The sequence below is a fragment of the Euprymna scolopes genome, chromosome 32, assembly GCF_053919585.1.
Source record: "Euprymna scolopes isolate OS-2025 chromosome 32, ASM5391958v1, whole genome shotgun sequence".
Lineage (NCBI taxonomy): Eukaryota > Metazoa > Mollusca > Cephalopoda > Sepiida > Sepiolidae > Euprymna > Euprymna scolopes.
In genome coordinates, this window is record NC_136513.1 from 75,397,001 (window position 1) to 75,415,199 (window position 18,199).

Below are 18,199 nucleotides of genomic sequence, written 5' to 3' on the forward strand. Positions count from 1 at the left end.
ATTGCTATTTTCTTAGTCGGAATCTCTCTATCTAACACTTAGTCTTTGCTATTTTTTGACATTGATGTTTGGTGTTTAGCTTCTTACATCAAGTGACTTCATACCTTGCTTGGAGCGATTTCGATAAATATATTAGGATGAAAATGGACATTGAATAAAACAAGAATAACATGTAATAGTTAAAAAAAACCCTCCTTCTATTAAACTAATATTAGCATTAAATTTTGAAAGTCTGACTATTAATAATAAATATATACATATATTATATATATGTGTGTGTTTGTGTGTGTAATATATATACATATATATATATATTTGTGTGTGTGCGTAATATATATATGTGTAATATATATATATATATATATATATATATGTACGCGTGTGTGAATGTGTGTGTATGTGTAGGTGCATGTGTGTATGTGTGTAATAATTTATGGTACACAGAGGTACTTAAGTTTCTAGGCATTTTTTTATTCTCAAGGTATTTATGTACTAGTTACCATGTCGCAGAATTATATCTTGTAATCTTGTTAAATATTTTATTTTTTATATATTAGTATAAATTATTATTTATTATTAGTAACCGTATTATTTTACATTAGTTTATTGGGAAAGTGGTGTTATCCACTTGAGAGACATGTATTTAACCGTTGTTATGTTTTTTAATCTCCGAAACGGCTACATGGTAGGCAGCTGAGCATCCCCGTTTTCTACTTTAAAAAAATAATTTTTGTGAAGGTTTTCTTTTTTCATCCTTGTAGAGTTAAATTCTCTTTTATAATTTAAGACTTTTGAGAAATTGGCTTATGCAAGTTCTAAGTCTGTTTCTATTCAACAACTTAAGATTTTCTCTTTTTTACTTTTTTTTTCATTCTTATATTATTGAATTCTTTTTTGCAATTATAAACTTTTCAGACGTTGGATTATGTAGGTGGTACGTCTGCGATAAGTTAAATTTAGTTTTATTCCGGGAATTTTAACTGCATTCTTTACACATTTTATATTTTTTTTTACTCAAAGATTTTTTAGACTATATATATATATATATATATATATATATATATAAATATATATATATATATATATATATATAGGGTGACATAAAAACGGGCCCCAACTCTAATTAGGCTTGGTTTCTTAGTTTTATCAGAATGAAATAAACTTTGGTCATAACTAGTTTATTATATTCAAGACATCACATGAAAACACTAGGATTTTGGCCCTTTTTTCTCCGTTGACTGTAAAATGCTCAGAAAAAATAAGTGAATGTCCTCTGTTTTTTCTGGGTCACCCTGTATATATATATATATATATATATATATATATATATATATATATATTTATATATATACATATATATATATATTTATATACATATATATATATTTATATATATAGACATACATATATATGTGTGTATATAAATATATATACATATATATAGTGTGTGTACATATCAGTTAATATTTAGTAACTATTTGATGGATGAGCATTCAGCTTCTCGAAATTTAAACGAGGAAAATTCATAATTAAAATGAAAGGGAACAATTGAAAAAAAACACCTGACAACTATTCTGGGACTTCGACCAGAGTTGAAGATACGCCACATAAAAGAATCGAAGTGGATATTTCAGCGTTCTGTACATGCCATGGCCATCCATTACATCCAGAGATTGTGCTAGTAAATTTCAGTGTGACACAAAAGGGCAAGAACCCGCGTGAATGACGAACCAATAACAGATATTCAACTCTTAATAACTCATGGAGACAGAACCGTTTCTTTTAAAGCTTTAAATATGTACATCCGATTTAATGAAAATATAACCAGATGTAAATCACACTATTTGAAAGATTTTTTTTCCAATATTTCAAATTCGTCCAACAAGAAAAGCAAGAGGAATAAGCAGATAATCAAAGAAATAATATGACATCATAAACATAGTCCTGGGTAGGGTTGTGACAACAGCATATTCTTTTCATTGTTTTTACTCTTGAGTATATATCCGTGAATATCTTATATGTTTTTATAAAACTGATGTGGTTCTCGGTTGATTGACTGTCTTACTGTGTCGGATATATACTCAAGAGTAAAAACAATGAAAAGAATATGCTGTTGTCACAGCCCTAGACATAAGTACATTGTATAGATCCTCATTCAATCCTGAGCAACATCGGGTATCCATATTTTAATCGTCTTTGGCGCCCGTCTTCAATAATATCTTCTAGTGTTCAGAATTGCGTTTCATGATGAATATGAGATATACACAAGGAACAGAGTTAAAACAAAAAAAAGCAGTAAAATACGTAGTTCGTGTTAAAGATACGCAGAAGATCTTAAGTAGCATAATGCAACTCAGCTTACACACTATTATATGCTGTATAAACAGAGAAAATTGATAGATTGGGCGTGTAATCGATCGATCGATACGTTGATTAGAACATCAATACATAAATTGCTGATGGGTAAAAACATCGGCTTTAAAATTATTGGTGCATGGCGTCAGGGATGAAAGGCTAAAAATTGCCTTTAATGCCTTAAATTCATCCGTACGCATGCGCATAAGGATTGAGAGAGAAACAGACACAGAAAGGGGGGAGAGAGAGAGAGAGAGAGAGAGAGAGAGAGAAGATTTTGAGATATAGACAGTAAGGGAAAGTGTCGATAGAAGAACAAGCGAGAGAGATAAAAATAAAGAGAGCGTGCGAAATAGAGCGAAAGATAAAGAGAGAGAGAGAGAGAGAGAGAGAGAGAGGGGGGATTTCGAGATATAGAGAGTGAGGGAAAGTGTCGATAGAAGAACAAGCGAGAGAGATAAAAATAAAGAGAGCGTGCGAAATAGAGCGAAAGATAAAGAGAGAGAGAGAGAGGGGGGATTTCGAGATATAGACAGTGAGGGAAAGTATCGATAGAAGAACAAGCGAGAAAGATAAAAATAAAGAGAGCGTGCGAAATAGAGCGAAAGATAAAGAGAGAGAGAGAGAGAGAGAGAGAGAGAGAGAGAGAGAGAGGATTTCGAGATATAGACAGTGAGGGAAAGTGTCGATAGAAGAACAAGCGAGAGAGATAAAAAATAAAGAGAGCGTATGAAATAGAGCGAAAGATAAAGTGAGGGAGAGAGAGAGAGAACAAAGGGATAAATAGAGAGAGTATAAAGGAGAATGAGATATAGAGTTAGTAAGAAATGGGCGGAGGGAAAGAGGAGGTAATGTTAAAAAGAAAAAATGGAAAATAAAGTAAGTCGGGAAAGACAAAGTAAATGGGAAAGAGAGAGCAGGAGAAGAAAGCAGGCGGAAGATCAGAGAGAGGAGGGAGAAAGAAAGGAAAAAAGTGTGAGAGTTGGAAAAAGAGAAATAGGAGAAAAACAAGAAATAGGAGAAAAACATGACTCGGTTTACACGTCAATATCATGTCCTCCTAGCTAAACAACATACATACGATTTATGCGTTTATTATCTGTCTGTTAAAAGAATAATATCTTACATCCACTAGATAAAACATGACACGTTTTAATATATCATCTCCTCCAATATAAACCAATATACAACACACAGAATTAAGAAAATGTAGAAGGAAGAGAAATAGAAGATAGATATATTTAGATATGTAGATAAATAGATAGATAGATATATAGATGAAGAAGTAAACCGTGACGGATGGGGCAAGGAACCCCTTAGTAGGAGTGCTCAATATGTAGAAGAGCATACAGGGTGGTCAAAAAGTCAGGTAATATGTTAAAGGTAGAAAAAACAATATGATCCATTATAATCTCTATTCGTTTAATATTATTTCTTGGATGAAATTTTTCCACAACGATGGATTGGTCGCCGTGGCCCAGTTGAATGGTCAGCCAGATCTTCGGATCTTACCCCTCCTGATTTCTGGCTTTCGGGCTATGTAAAGGATAGCGTTTATGGCAAGAAGCCTGATACAATAGCGTCTTTAAAGTTATTTATTGAAGAGGAGATTGCGCGGATATCAGCTGACATGATTACACGTGTTACACAATCAGTGGTTAATCGCTTCCAGCGATTGATAGAGAGAAATGGACGGCAATTAACAAAATAAACATATTTCATGTTTGTTTCATTTTATATTTCAATGTATGGTACTTAAATATACGTGTATTGCTAATATCGTTTTTCTTTAAAATGTTACCTGACATTTTGACCACCCTGTAGATAAAATTAAAAGACAAACAGAACTAACTGAACTCTATCCTAGTATAAATTTATTTCAACCCAAAAGGGCTTTATAAAATGAAAACAGATAGTCGAGATTTAGCGTCCGAGCAAAATAATTGAGAAAATTTACAACCATTTTTGTTTTTGTTTTGTTTAAAAAAAAAACGGGAACTGTGATTAAAAAATAAGTAGAGCAAAGAGAAAAATTATAAAGAGAAGAAATTAGAAAGTGCCGTACACGAGAGAGAAAGGAGAAATAATTTAGTTGTACGGATAATTCTATAACGAAAAAAAATATACATAGATTTTGTAAATTTTAGAAAAAGTTCAAACTCGATTAATGCCTTTTTATTTAGCTTCCAGAGGATATATAAGTTCCAAATATCAAGTTCCAAAAATCAAGTTTTCTCAGTTGGTCATTTATTACTTTTCAAAATGTATCTTTTACAATAGTGTTTCGTATTGCGAACAACAAGTTTGCAAAATTACGTCATTGCTGCATATTTAGTCACGTACTCATCGAATGTTTACCTAAAAAAAACTCATAAACACACCATTTTTAACAACTTACAATTTCTTATGTTATCGACACGCTCTGCCGTTACTTCTTATTTCGAAACGAGAAAGTAAGGCAGAACGTGTCGTTAACATGAGCCATGTAAGTTGTCCAAAATGCTGTTTACATAAGTTTAAAAGGTAAACATCTGATAAGCACGTGACTAAATATGCAGCCATAACATAATTTTGCAGACTTGTTATTCGCAATACGAAACACTATTGTAATGGATATCTTTTGAAATATAATAAATGATTAACTGAGACAATTTGATCTTTGGAATTTGCAGAATTATTATATATATATATATATATATATATATATATATATATATATATATATACAGATAGAGACATGGCATCCTTCAGTCTTGACAGACTATGAATACTCACTGTAAGGGTGCCTGCGCATGAAATTTTTGTGGCAAGAGTTTCGCAATCATCAACCACACCTCTCCTGCGTCGACATTGTTGAATACCAGTGGCCAGTGGAGGTCCAGAAATAACGCCAAGATAAGCGGAAAGTACATACAGCGCCTAGCCTTCACAAATGGTAACCCATCTGGTACTGGCCAGGCTCAACGTTGCTTAACTTCGGTGATCTGACGAGAACCGGTGTGTCAACGTGATTGTGCCGTACACGAGAGAGAAAGAAAGAGAGAGAGGGAAAGAAAGAGAGGAGAAAGAGAAATAGACACTAAAAGTCTCCAAGAGCAAGAAAACGAGAAAAAATTGTTTGAATAGTCTTTAAATGGATCCGCCTAATCTGCACGATTAGCAATGGCCGGAAGTGCTATTCTAAACAGAAGCGTTTAAAGCTTACCGACAGACGGAGCTTCTCCCAGACATGAATGGAAGTATCTTCAAAAGTATTTATTTTTTATTAGATTCTTGCTGGTTTTTATTTAATATTTTATCATCTTTAAGAGGGAAAGAATACAATATGTGAAAAAAGAAACAAAAAAAAAAACACTGATTGAATAGTTTTGTCAAAAGCAAGATGGCGTCGCCAGGCGATTTATGATTACGAGAAAAAGAGCTGAAAAAAGCCCTGGCTCCCCCTACCCACAGAAAAATACACAGCCTCAAAGAAGAATGGCTATTTATATCAATACTTAGATTGAAGATAAGCAAAGCGACCAGAGGTAAGGGGAGCTGATCGTTATGTAAAATCGCAAAGTTTATTTTTCATTGTCATGTATTCAAACATATGCTTACATGGCATTATCTACCATTTCTCTTTCTTTCTCTATTTCTCCCTCTTTCTCCATCTTTCCCTTTCTCTTTATATACCAGCAGGACCCTGTACCGATGTTACTCGGTGGAAATATGCCCCCCATCCCACCTGTAAGAACACCCAATTAACTACGGTTGTTAGTGGAAGACCTCTACCGACCCAGTAAAATAGCGGGGACTGGCGCCCGTAGGCAAAATGATTATAATGTGCCGAAGTAACACCGTTAGTATCCCATTCTTAACATGGGGATTTTATTACATACTGTCATTATTCTGTGCTTTCACCTAACGCCTCAAATAAAAGTAGGGCAGTGTGGCCTGTTAAATAGCAGTTGTTACCATCCGCCCGTAATGTATAATGAAAATTAAAAAAAAAAAAGTGAACTAAAAATTAATTATAACCCAGCATTGATCTCGGAGGAGACATTGTGTCTCGATGAAAAGAAACAACCTAAAAACACTGCAACGAACTTGAACAATGATCCCCGTAGCCTTTAATTTTTTTTCCTTTTAACTATGTCGCAATTTTTCCGGCGACTAACATCGAGTACATTTCAGATTAAAAAAGAAATTTAAGGTAGTATTTTTCATGACTGTAATCGTCGAGGATCAATTTGAAATGATATCGTGTTAATTAATGGAGCAGACACGTTTTTGCTACGTCAGTTGTTAATTATGGCCCAAGTCGTTAAATGTTTCTCTTTTCTGTTGGTTAGGTGCATACATTTTTCAAATGTAGTTTGGTAATGTAAAATCTAAGCATGTAATCTATTACAAACGCTATAGAAATTTGTGGAAACTTGAAAAAGAAAACATCTAAATGCTAGTGGCAGCATTAACAACGGGAGCGGCTGAAAAGTTGGTGTTCACTGTAGTAGGACATTATAATTCCAAATTTAAGCCAGTAAGCGCTGATAATCGCCTGAAAAATCTACGAATAAATAAAAATAAAAAAGTAAATGAAAGGGCACCCCTTTGGCACCTATAATAACTGATATGATTGATATCACCCTAGTATTTCAGTTTCTTTTCATATCATACATGAGACCTTGATATTTGGTCTGTTTCTCCCTTTCAGCTCTGTTCAGACCTCCATTATTAGCGACACTCACCTCAACCAAGGTTGCCACTCTATCTGACTTATTCCATATAACTATGTCAGGTTTGACAGCAGCATTTTCAAAAAAAAAAGAAAACATTACTGTTAGCAAACATTATACATTGCAAACATTGCACTTAGAAAACATTGCACTGAGAAAACATTACAAATAGAAAATATTACTCTTAGAAAACATTACTCCTAAAACATTACTCATGGACATCTTACAGTGCCAGTGGGAAGCTAATGAGACACTCGAGTTCCATTCTCGGTCGAACCATACAAAAAACTTGAACAGGGTACTTGATGATTATTTGATAAACACTCAGAATTATGAAGTGATGATCAAAGGTAAGTGGAGTGGCACCATCCTTTGCAGTTCAAAGGAAAAAAATGAAAAAGAATGTCGAATCGCCCTCGACTACGGTGGACCACGTTACGTGTACCAAAGTCAGTACTGGCGGTATACGAAAAATCTACTGCCGTAGATTAAATAAAGATTTCGATATGAATATTTCGAAGTTTGAATATTCTGTTTTGAAGTTTCGAAAAATGCATTTCAAGCAGGTCGGATAATGCATCGACCGAAACGTTGTGCATATAATAACCATTATGGGAATAGCAGACGAAATAACTCAAAGAATAAATTGCTAACGTTGTTTTTACACTACTGTTACCAGAACTATATAAAAAAGTGAATTGTCACGTCATTAGTGAAATCAAAGGAGATGCGATAGCTGTGCACCAAAGGCATTGGCGGCCATCTTTGATCTATCATCATTATCTCTCGTTTGTCTGGTGTGGCTATTATAGTTGGTTCGCGTCTTATTATTACGTTTGCTTTTATCAATCTATCATTTCGTTAATCATGAACTCACCATTTTCTCTCTTTCAACTTCTCTTACTCTCTCTTTACCTAAGTCTCGATTTGTTTAAATCGTTTTTCTGTATTGCTTTCTTTTACTTGCTCATAAATTGGACGTTTTTTAAGTGTCTCCATTTCACGAAGAAAACTCAAAAACGACAAAGGGAGACAACTGATTACAACTTTTATCTATTAGGATTTTCTAAATAAAATTCTTAAATATATAACTGTTATTTTTTTTTATAAAGCAGTATATAAAAATTGAATTCGACGGGTGCTATCCTCAGTTTTTAGTTGTTTTTGTAGTGTCTCATACGTTGATATGCCAAAAGATATGGTTACACCTCACTTCTCTATCTCCTCCGCTTGCTTTAATGCTCTCTCTCTCTCTCTCTCTGTGTATCTGGCTCACTCTCCCCCTCGCATGTATATATATATATATATATATATATGTATGTATATATATATATATATATATATATATATATATATATATATATATATATATATATATATTACAAGCTCTATTTCCTTTTCGGTTTTATTGAGCTTTTACATCTGGTTGAGAGTACTTTACTTGTAAATATTAACTCTTTAATATTTATAATATATTTTAAGTTTACCATTTTTATTACCTTGATAAACTTATTATAATTTATATTTCTCTCTCTCTCTCTCTCTCTCTCTCTCTCTCTATATATATATATATATATATATATATATATATACTAGCAAACAGTTAATAAACCATGTTAAAAACACATTGAAATGAGTTAAAAACATTTAATCTGAAAAGGAAACACTAGATAAGTGAATAGTCCTTAATCCGCGGAGTTTTGAAAAAATACTTTCCTTCTCATCAGAGGGTAGGAATTAGCAAAATGCGAGATCGGATTTTGCATGCAAAAGTATTTGATGAAACAGCAAGTAAGTCAAAGATCTTACTTTAAAACAAAAAAAGTGAAGCAGAGGAAACATGGTGAAGAAAAAGGTGATTATGTATATATATATATATATATATATATATATATATATATATATATATATATATAAATTTATTTATAATAACATAATTTTATCTCTCTTTTTTTATTCAATTTTTTCCCCTGAACAAGGCACAGTGCCACTTTGAAGGGGGCTACTATCTGGGACATAATTTGCGGAGACATTATGAAGGGGGGCCAGTAGCAAGATGTTTGTTCACATTACACTTGATCTTCGGCATATCAGTACAGTTAGGAAAGCAGTATCCCGGAAAGGAGTTCCAAAGACTTGCAGTTCTGGGGAAGACACTATTTGAATAAAAGGCTTTCTTACACCTAGGGATATCTATTGTAAAAGGGTGGGACTTATCTGCTTGTCGGGTTTGTCGGGGGCATTTACGTCGAGGGGGTACAAGTGCTTGCAGTTCGTCAGAGCATTCGCCGTTAAAGTACTTGTAGAACAGGCAGAGGGATGTAACATTTCGTCGATGGGACCGAGGCTGAAGTTTAGATGACAGTTCAGGACCTATAAGGTTGGCGCCTCTCTTTTGGACCTTGTCCAGGAGCGAGAAACTAGTAGCAGATGCACCAGTCCAAATATGACAACAGTACTCCATATATGGGGGAATGGTGGCCTTATAGAGGTACAGGATATTTTAGGGCGTTAGTAGCTTTCGAGCACAGTAGAGAGAACCTACCTTCTTCGCAGCGGTCCTGGCAATACTCTTAATGTAATTGTTGCAACTCATGTTTCCTGTGAACGTTAGGCCGAGGAGTTTAAAAGAAGTACTTTCAGGCAATCTGTTCTTGGCTATTGCTATTGGTGGTAGATAAGGTTTCTTGTAGTTATTGAAGGAAACAAGCTTAGTCTTGGCAGCATTGAATGTGGCCATCCATTTTTGTCCCCATTCCACTACAGATTGGAGGTTATCCTCTAGTGTTTCTGCCATTTCGTTAGATATGTGTTCATTTGAGCCCCCCTCATGCCTTTTATAGAGAGTGGTGTAATCGGCAAATATACCCATCTTCGAAACAATTTATCAGGGAGGTAATTGATGAATATTAGGAATAACAGAGGTCCAAGGATAAATGCAGGAGTACCCTGAGGTACTCCTGCATTTATATAATATTGTTTAGATATACGGCCGTCGAGGACAACCTGGATTTTCTCTTACTTAAGAAGGATGTAATTACATTATGTATCCTTCCAGTGATACCATATGATCTAATTCTCCTCAGAAGACCATCGTGCCATACTCTGTCAAAAGCCTTAGATATATCAAGGGCTACCGCCCTACCCTTTCCTGCTTTGTCCAGTGAACGGTATATATGTTCAGAGAGTACATTTAAGATATCTGCTGTTGAACGGGTTCGCCTAAATCCATATTGCTTGTCGGTCAGGGGTTTAGCAACTGTTAAGTATTGGACTAGGGCTTGATTTACTAAGGACTCAAATATTTGGGGGGAAAAGTGGGAGGGGACTAATAAGGCGATAATTTAGTGGGTCAGTTCTCTCACCAGAATTCTTGAAGACTGGTACCACAGAAGCGGTTTTCCAGCAGTCGGGAAAGCAAGATTCTTTAAGGCATTTATTGTAAAGTTTGGAGAGAACTGGAGCAAGCTCAGCAGGGCATTGTTTTAACAACACAGCCGGGATGAGATCTGGTCCACATGCTTTTGAGGTGTCTAGGTTTTTTATGATAACATGCACCTGAATGCATGGTATCATAAAAAACCTAGACACCTCAAAAGCATGTGGACCAGAAGGGGCGATTTTCAAATCGTCTAGTTTGGCATCTGTCCACAAATAAAAGTCGGGGAGTGAGTGGTGTACCGGGTCCACTGTGGAGTTTGAGGTAAACCGACTGGCAAGCAGATTAGCCTTTTCGGTTGCCGTGCAAGCAACCTCATGAATGTTTGATAGTGGGGGACTCGTTGATTGCCCATTCTTGGACATTATGTCTTAAACATAGAGCTAAATGTCACAATATCTACTTGGATCATTGTGATAAACAATCATGATCTTTATTGTACTTGATTTTTTAAAAATGAATACGTACACACACACACACACACACACATATATATATATATATATATATATATATATATATATATATATATATATATAGCCACACTCTTTGGGTAGAACACTGTCGTAAATAATCTCATGCGCTACTTAATTGGCTGCAAATTCGAGGCTCGTTCTTGGTAAATAAAAAGACAAAAGGCTTAGGTACTATAAAAGTGGTGGACGAACGGTTGTTTTAAATAGACATTTGTTCAGGTCATTTGCGGGCGCTCTCATGGGTCGATGAGTAGAAATGCCGACTATTAACATGATAGTTCTAATTTCAATTCTTGACTACGGAAAGATGCTAGTCTGAGTTGCGATACAAGGCAAGCTACTGTATGTCGATGACTACACGTATTTTAAGCCCCCTTTTTGGATCGAGCACTGTCATAAATAATCCCACTCGCTAAATGCGAGGATCCCTCTTAGTTTTTAAATAAAAAGACAAGTGGTTTGAGCACTATAAAAGTGGTGGACGAATGTTTGTTTGAAATAGACATTTGTTCAGGTCATTTGCGATCGCCGACTATCAACGTGATGGTTTTAGGCTCAGTCTTTGGCTAGTGAAAAGGTGCTAGTCTGACCACACTGATGAGTTGTGATACCACGAAACAGTACGATATTTTGATGACTATATATATATATATATATATATATATATATATATATATATATACATACATGGTGGGAGTTCTCGTTATACGAGAGAAAAATATCCATTAAGCAGAAGAGATGATATCTTGCTTGTCAACCGGAGCAAAAATTGGAAGTAAAAAGAGAAGTCAATAACCAGTCTCAGATTTGTTTGTTAACGCAAATTACAAGCCCTTTATATATATATATATATATATATATATATATATATATATATATATATATATATATATAAAGTGAAAGGGTCTCTGTGTGTGTCTGTGTACATTTCCCTACACAATAACTCTGTCAATTTTTAGTCTCCAGACTCGAAATTTGATATACCGAGTACTGAGATTTGGTAACATCGAGGTGATCGGTTTTCGGCCAGAAATTTGGCTTTTAAGTGGTCAAAGTTCAACAATTTGGCCTTTGAGAACTCTACCAAACTCCTCCGACAATTTTGAGTAGAAACACTTGAAATTTTAGATATAGGTTCCTTAGACATGGATCTAACTGAATAACTTGATGTGTGCACAAAGTAATAAATGTTAAAGGGGTCATAATAGGGGTCAAATTTTAAAAAAATTACCATTTATTTTGTTTTTTCGTTTTTGCTCAGCATACACCCCGAAATACCCGGGCAACGCCGGGCAACCATGCTAGTATATATATATATATATATATATATATATATATATATATATATATATATATATATATGAACAGAAAGTGTCTGTGTGTGTGTCTGTGTATCTGTGTACATTTCCCTACGCAATAACTCTGTCCATTTTTAGCCTACAGTTCCGAAATTTGATATACAGGGTACTGAGATTTGGGAAAACTTATGCGATTGGTTTTCGGACAGAAATATGGCGATTAAGGAGTCAAATTCAACGATTTGACCTTTGAGAACTCTACAAAACTCCTCCTACAATTTTGGTTCTAAACACGTGAAATTTTAGATATAGATTCGTTGGACATGGATCTAAATTAATAACTCCATTTGAGCCCTAAACAATAAATTTGAAAGGATCATAATAGGGGTAAAAGTTTAAAAAAATTGACCTTTTCTTGTTTTGCTCAGAATACACCTCAAAACACCCGGGCAACGCCGGGCACGCAATACACACACACACCCATATATATATATATATATATATATATATATATATATATATATATATATATATACAGGATGACCCAATAAAATGAGCCCCCACTCTAATTAGGCCCCGTTTCTTAGTGTTTTCTCCGAATGAAATGAAACTTTGGTCATAACTAGTTTATTATATGCAAAACATCACATCAAAACACTAGGTTCTTTGGCCTTTTTTCTCCGTTGACTGTAAAATACTCAGAAAAACAATTGAATGTCTGCTGTTTTTTGGGGGCCACCCTCTCTCTCTCTCTCTCTCTCTCTCTCTATATATATATATATATATATATATATATATATATATATATATATATATATACAACAAATCAGATGATGTTGTGGTTAACATTGATTTCCCTGATATAATTCTGGTTAGATTCTTTTTAGACTGAAATCGAGTACTTACGGGAGGGATCAGGCAAAGGTTACCATCATACTAAACGAAATTGTTTCTATGGAATAAACTTAATTCGAACTTACAACATCCAGATGGTCAATCCGTGTAGTTAAGCATTTAGACACCGTCACTTTCTAAAGAACAAATGGTATTGGCTGTCTTCAGATTTTTTATAATACCATCAGCAGTCTTATAAAGAAACGTTGTAAGACGCTTTAATCGGGAGTTTATGAAATGCACCGTTTTATTGTCATTCAATACATCTAAAAAGTAAATTGATCCACGAGGCAATCCTATACAAACATGCTCCCCTTTTCTTTTCTCTGCTTTTTACGTAGAGTTGGTTGGTATCAGCTTTCGGTGTAGTGCATTGTATATGTTCATTAGTTTTTCAAGTTTTTTTTTTTCGCAGGTTCTTTTATTCTGTTCCTATTTACTTGCTTCTCCACGAGGGCAGACTTGGACAAGGTCGGGTTTTAATGTGGAGAAAATTCAGCTCCTATAAAGGGCACTCTGGATAGAAATACAAATAAAAATTGTCTCAGTCATAACGTATTTTTCCCCTACTGAACGAGGGCAGAAAAGATTAAATGTAGCATGAAAACAGATATTACACTGTGATCTTGGCTCCAATGCCATATGAACTGTTTATAATAATTATTATTATTAAGACTGTGTTTATTTAATTAATTAGATTGTTTCTATCTAATTTCGTTTCTAAAAGTTTTCAGGTTCTTAATACCTGGTTTTTATTTTATTCTTGTTCATTTGATTATGGCTGCTCCCAGGACCATTCACATTATTGTCATGAACTCACTAGACGTGTAGCTTTCAACGTAAAATCATAAAAAGTTAACGTGCCGAAAAAGCAACGACTATTTTTGTTGCTAGTTTTAAGCTTTTCTATTATGGCATGCATTCTTTAAGACTGTCTGGTTTATTCGCAGATGTTTTTAAAACTCGTTTGAATCGTTAGTCTAATGATTTTCATCATTTCGCTGCTAAAGTATTTCTAATTACATCTTATTAGTTCTTCCTGTTCTCCGTTTCCACTTACATTTAGCCGCTGTCATACAAAAAAAATGCGCTAGCAGCTTGTTGTATAGATATAAAAAGATGCAACATTTATCTATCCGTCTTGCTTTACGAGGTATCAAGAAAAAACATGATACAATAGCTTGATTAAAATAAAAATTTTTCTTCTACAATTCAAACCAATTTCAATTGGTTTTAATTTCAGCAGTCTCGTAACCTTCGCTTTCCCTAATATCCCTTTTCCCCTTCACCCTGCCCAATCCTCCCTAGCTGTACATATACACACACATACACACTGGCAACTCGTTTTATATAATAGATTTCTTGAGGACTAAGTCAGCATTTTCTTTGAAAAATAACACATAATAACTCTAAAAAATACAACCCATGACAAAAATTTGGCCAAGTTGACCTCCAGAGAATGAATATTTTTTCTAAATTTTAAATAGTATACATTCAATGTAACGCTTATCGGGAATATAACACGTTTTGTGGGTTTGTTGTGTAGTTTATTGCTTTTAGCTGGACACACAAACACGCATGCCAAAATAACTATCCTTTATATAATAGATGTAAGTTATTTGGATGATTTTCTGTAAATTCTTTAGTTCTCATATTAGTCCTGTTTTAGTGCTCATATTCAGCAAACGATGTTTCTGGAAAACTTGCTGTTTACTGGGTTACAATCTACCTATCTATCTACATCTCTCTCTCTCTCTCTCTCTCTCTCTCTCTCTATATATATATATATATATATATATATATATATATATATATATATATAGTAATTTATAAAATATATATGGCGATTAAGCTACACTGAATATTCGGCGTTTCATCCACTCTAGGATTCCTCAGGCTTATGCTTATATATATAATTTATATATGCGCATAAGCCTGAGGAATCCTAGAGTGGATGAAACGCCGAATATTCAGTGTAGCTTAATCGCCATATATATTTTATAAATTACTAACTAGCTCTACCTACGTATTGAGCACTTTTGAAGTAAATACTTAAAGTTTACGCATAAATCTATACTTTCGTATATTGATTTTATGTGAGTAAATGAAATAGTTATATATATATATATATATATATATATATATATATGTGTGTATATATAACTCATCATTGGCTAGTTCCTTTTTATATTGAAGTTGTCTTTTTGGTTACTTACATCAAGTGGCTCCGTGCATTGTCTGAGGCAATATTTACAGAAAAATATTTACGTAATTTCATCAACACAGTGAATATGGGTTGAAAGGAATTACACAAGCAAGAATACAAAAATATGTTGAGTCAGTATACATGCATATATAGGTTACCCGTTCTTGTTTAATGTTGTAGTTACATTGCAGTATTTTTGGTCTATAATGGGGGTAGATATTTGTTTTGTGCCCACCTAACCAATATGTGACACAAGGTCAGAAAATGGAAAATAGGCAAGCTTCCCTAAAAGAGATGTACTCTTGGCTCAACAAAAATTGCCTGGACCCCCCCCCCCCAATCGGTATTCGGCTGTAGGGGCGACTCAGGCGACACGCAATAAACTTGCCCCATCCGAAAGCTAGGTGGCAAGGCCTAGGAAGGTGGACCTCCTGGGTGATAACCAATGCGGTTTCCGGCCCCGCACCTGTCGGGCTGAGTCTCAAGAACGGATCCTAGACGAGTATTCTACCCAGCCTCCCTGCAGCCGAAGCGACTAGCAGACCATCCCCATTACGAATAATGGGGGGGCAGACATTTGATTGCTCGCCACCAGAGCAATGTGTGACACAAGGTCAAGAAAGTTGGAGAACAGGCAAGCTCCCCTAAAGGATGGGCATTCTTGCCGCAACAAAATTGCCTGGGCATCCCCATCGGCATTTCCCGGTTGGGGCACCTTTGGCAACAAGGTATAAACTTGCCCCACCCGAAAGCTGAGTGGCAAGGTCTGTGAAAGTGGGTCTCCTGGATGATACGCAAGCAGTGTACCTCAGTCCGACAGGTACAGGGCCAGTTTCTGGCCCCGCACCTGTCGGGCTGAGTGTCAAGAACAGATCCTTGCCGAGTACTCTACCCAGTCCCCCTTCAGCCGAAGCCGCTGGGACACACATCCCCCTTCACGAGTAATGGGGATATGGTCCCTCACAGTTGAGAGATTCTATTTATAAACGCTGCTGCTAGGAACTGACGAATCAAATTAATTCACGTCCTGCAACCAACCAATCAGAAACCAAAATTGCTCCATAGAAATTAAACCTTTTTTAGCAACCTGGTATATGTTTTTTTTGTGTCAACCCAAGAAGAATATTTTGCTCTTTGGCTAAAAAATATAAAGTCAGGAACCTGAGAACTCATCATCTACAGGACTTGTATTGCCATCGGAACTGTTCTGAAACTAAACATGGTTTCCAATTTAATAAGTTGATACACAAAATTTAAGTTTAGGCTGGTTCCCTATGACATTGAACTCGACGATGCTTTTCGCGTTACTGATCAAGATTACAGATAGTTGAAACGTCTTAGTTAACCAGTTACTGATCAAGATTACAGATAGTTGAAACGTCTTAGTTAACCAGTCCTGGCTCTGCCTGTTGTGTTTGTGACTGCATAGTATGGATTCCACATCTGTTTCAGAAAATTGGCGACGACTGGAAGGAGAATATATGCAACACAGAGAACGTATTATTTTCATTGTTTTAACTGATAATTTGTTACCAAAACTTTATAAGTAATGGGTTTTATGTAACACACATATATTAACTTCAATGTGGAAGGTGACAGTGCTTAAGTTGTTAACGACAGGTAGTGACGATCTGGGTGTTCCAACTTCGAATCCCGTTCTTTCCACAAAATTAGTTTTACTTCGGACGTTGGCAACATTCGCGTGGTACCTCTTTGACCTTTTTCTAAGAGCAAAGTGTAGTATTTGTTCTAATATTACACTTAACCTTTTCTGACCTCGATCAGTAGAGGATACATCCTTCTATATAAAGGCAATTTTAATTTTTGTTCGTATCCATAGTGCCCCTTTATGGGGAACTTGATTTTTCCCACATTAAAAACTGACCTTGTATGTAACTCTGCCCTAGTGGGGAAGCAAGTAAATAGGTACATTCACGTGGCACCTAGCGTAAGTAACCACTGTCTTTGCTAAAGAGTTCTAACTAGAAAAAATATCGGGTAAACCAATGCCAAAAATACAATAATTTGATTTTGAAGAAATGGATGAACTCTGACGTGTTTTACACATATGTCGAGCTGTCACGTGTGTGTTAGCAATATCATGTTTCAAAAAGATTGGACGAACGCATATAAAATACATTTTTCGTATGATCTTTTAAAAACTTACACATCTCTGTAAAGTAGTCCTCTATTACTTTATACTAGCTGGACCTGTAGGAATTCCACAGCCGCATCTTTAATATGTAATATTTGCTGCTACAAATTCTGTGGATGTTCAGCGTGAATGCAGACCCCACGATATTTTAGTAGCCCTTTTGTTAAAACTGCAAAATTATTTATCTAAGTTATCTGGTTAATGTAATGTCAGAGTATATCTGGTTATTACGGGTTATCTCCAATATCTTTATAGCAGTCTGTGACATATTTCCAATGTATGGACCCCGGCGCGAACGGAAACCTCACGATATCATTATATCACTTTTAGACAGAACAGATAATAATCTTAGCCAGAAGACTAAGAATCTATATTTTAGTTTCACGTTCGTCCAAAATGCTACAACACTTTATTTATTTATTTTGCATTGCGTCTTCGCTGATCGGGAGATCCTATTTATTAAACAGGATGATAGAAGGTGATAATTAGGGATGTTCATTATTTTGACTCTCGGGTATATAACAGTAAATATCTTTTATGTTTTTAGACAGAGTGATGTGGTTCTCGATTTGTTAACTGTGTCTAACTGTGTCGGATATATACCAGAGAGTCAAAACAAGGATAAGAATATTCTCTTGTCAGGCCCCTAGTGATAACA

At 35.1% G+C, this 18,199-nt stretch overlaps 1 pseudogene; it reads right to left on the reverse strand.

Annotated features, from left to right (window-relative positions):
- Window positions 1-5,262: 5,262 nt before the first annotated feature.
- LOC145256736 (5S ribosomal RNA) lies at window positions 5,263-5,379 on the reverse strand (annotated as a pseudogene).
- Between the last annotated feature and the right edge of the window lie 12,820 nt (window positions 5,380-18,199).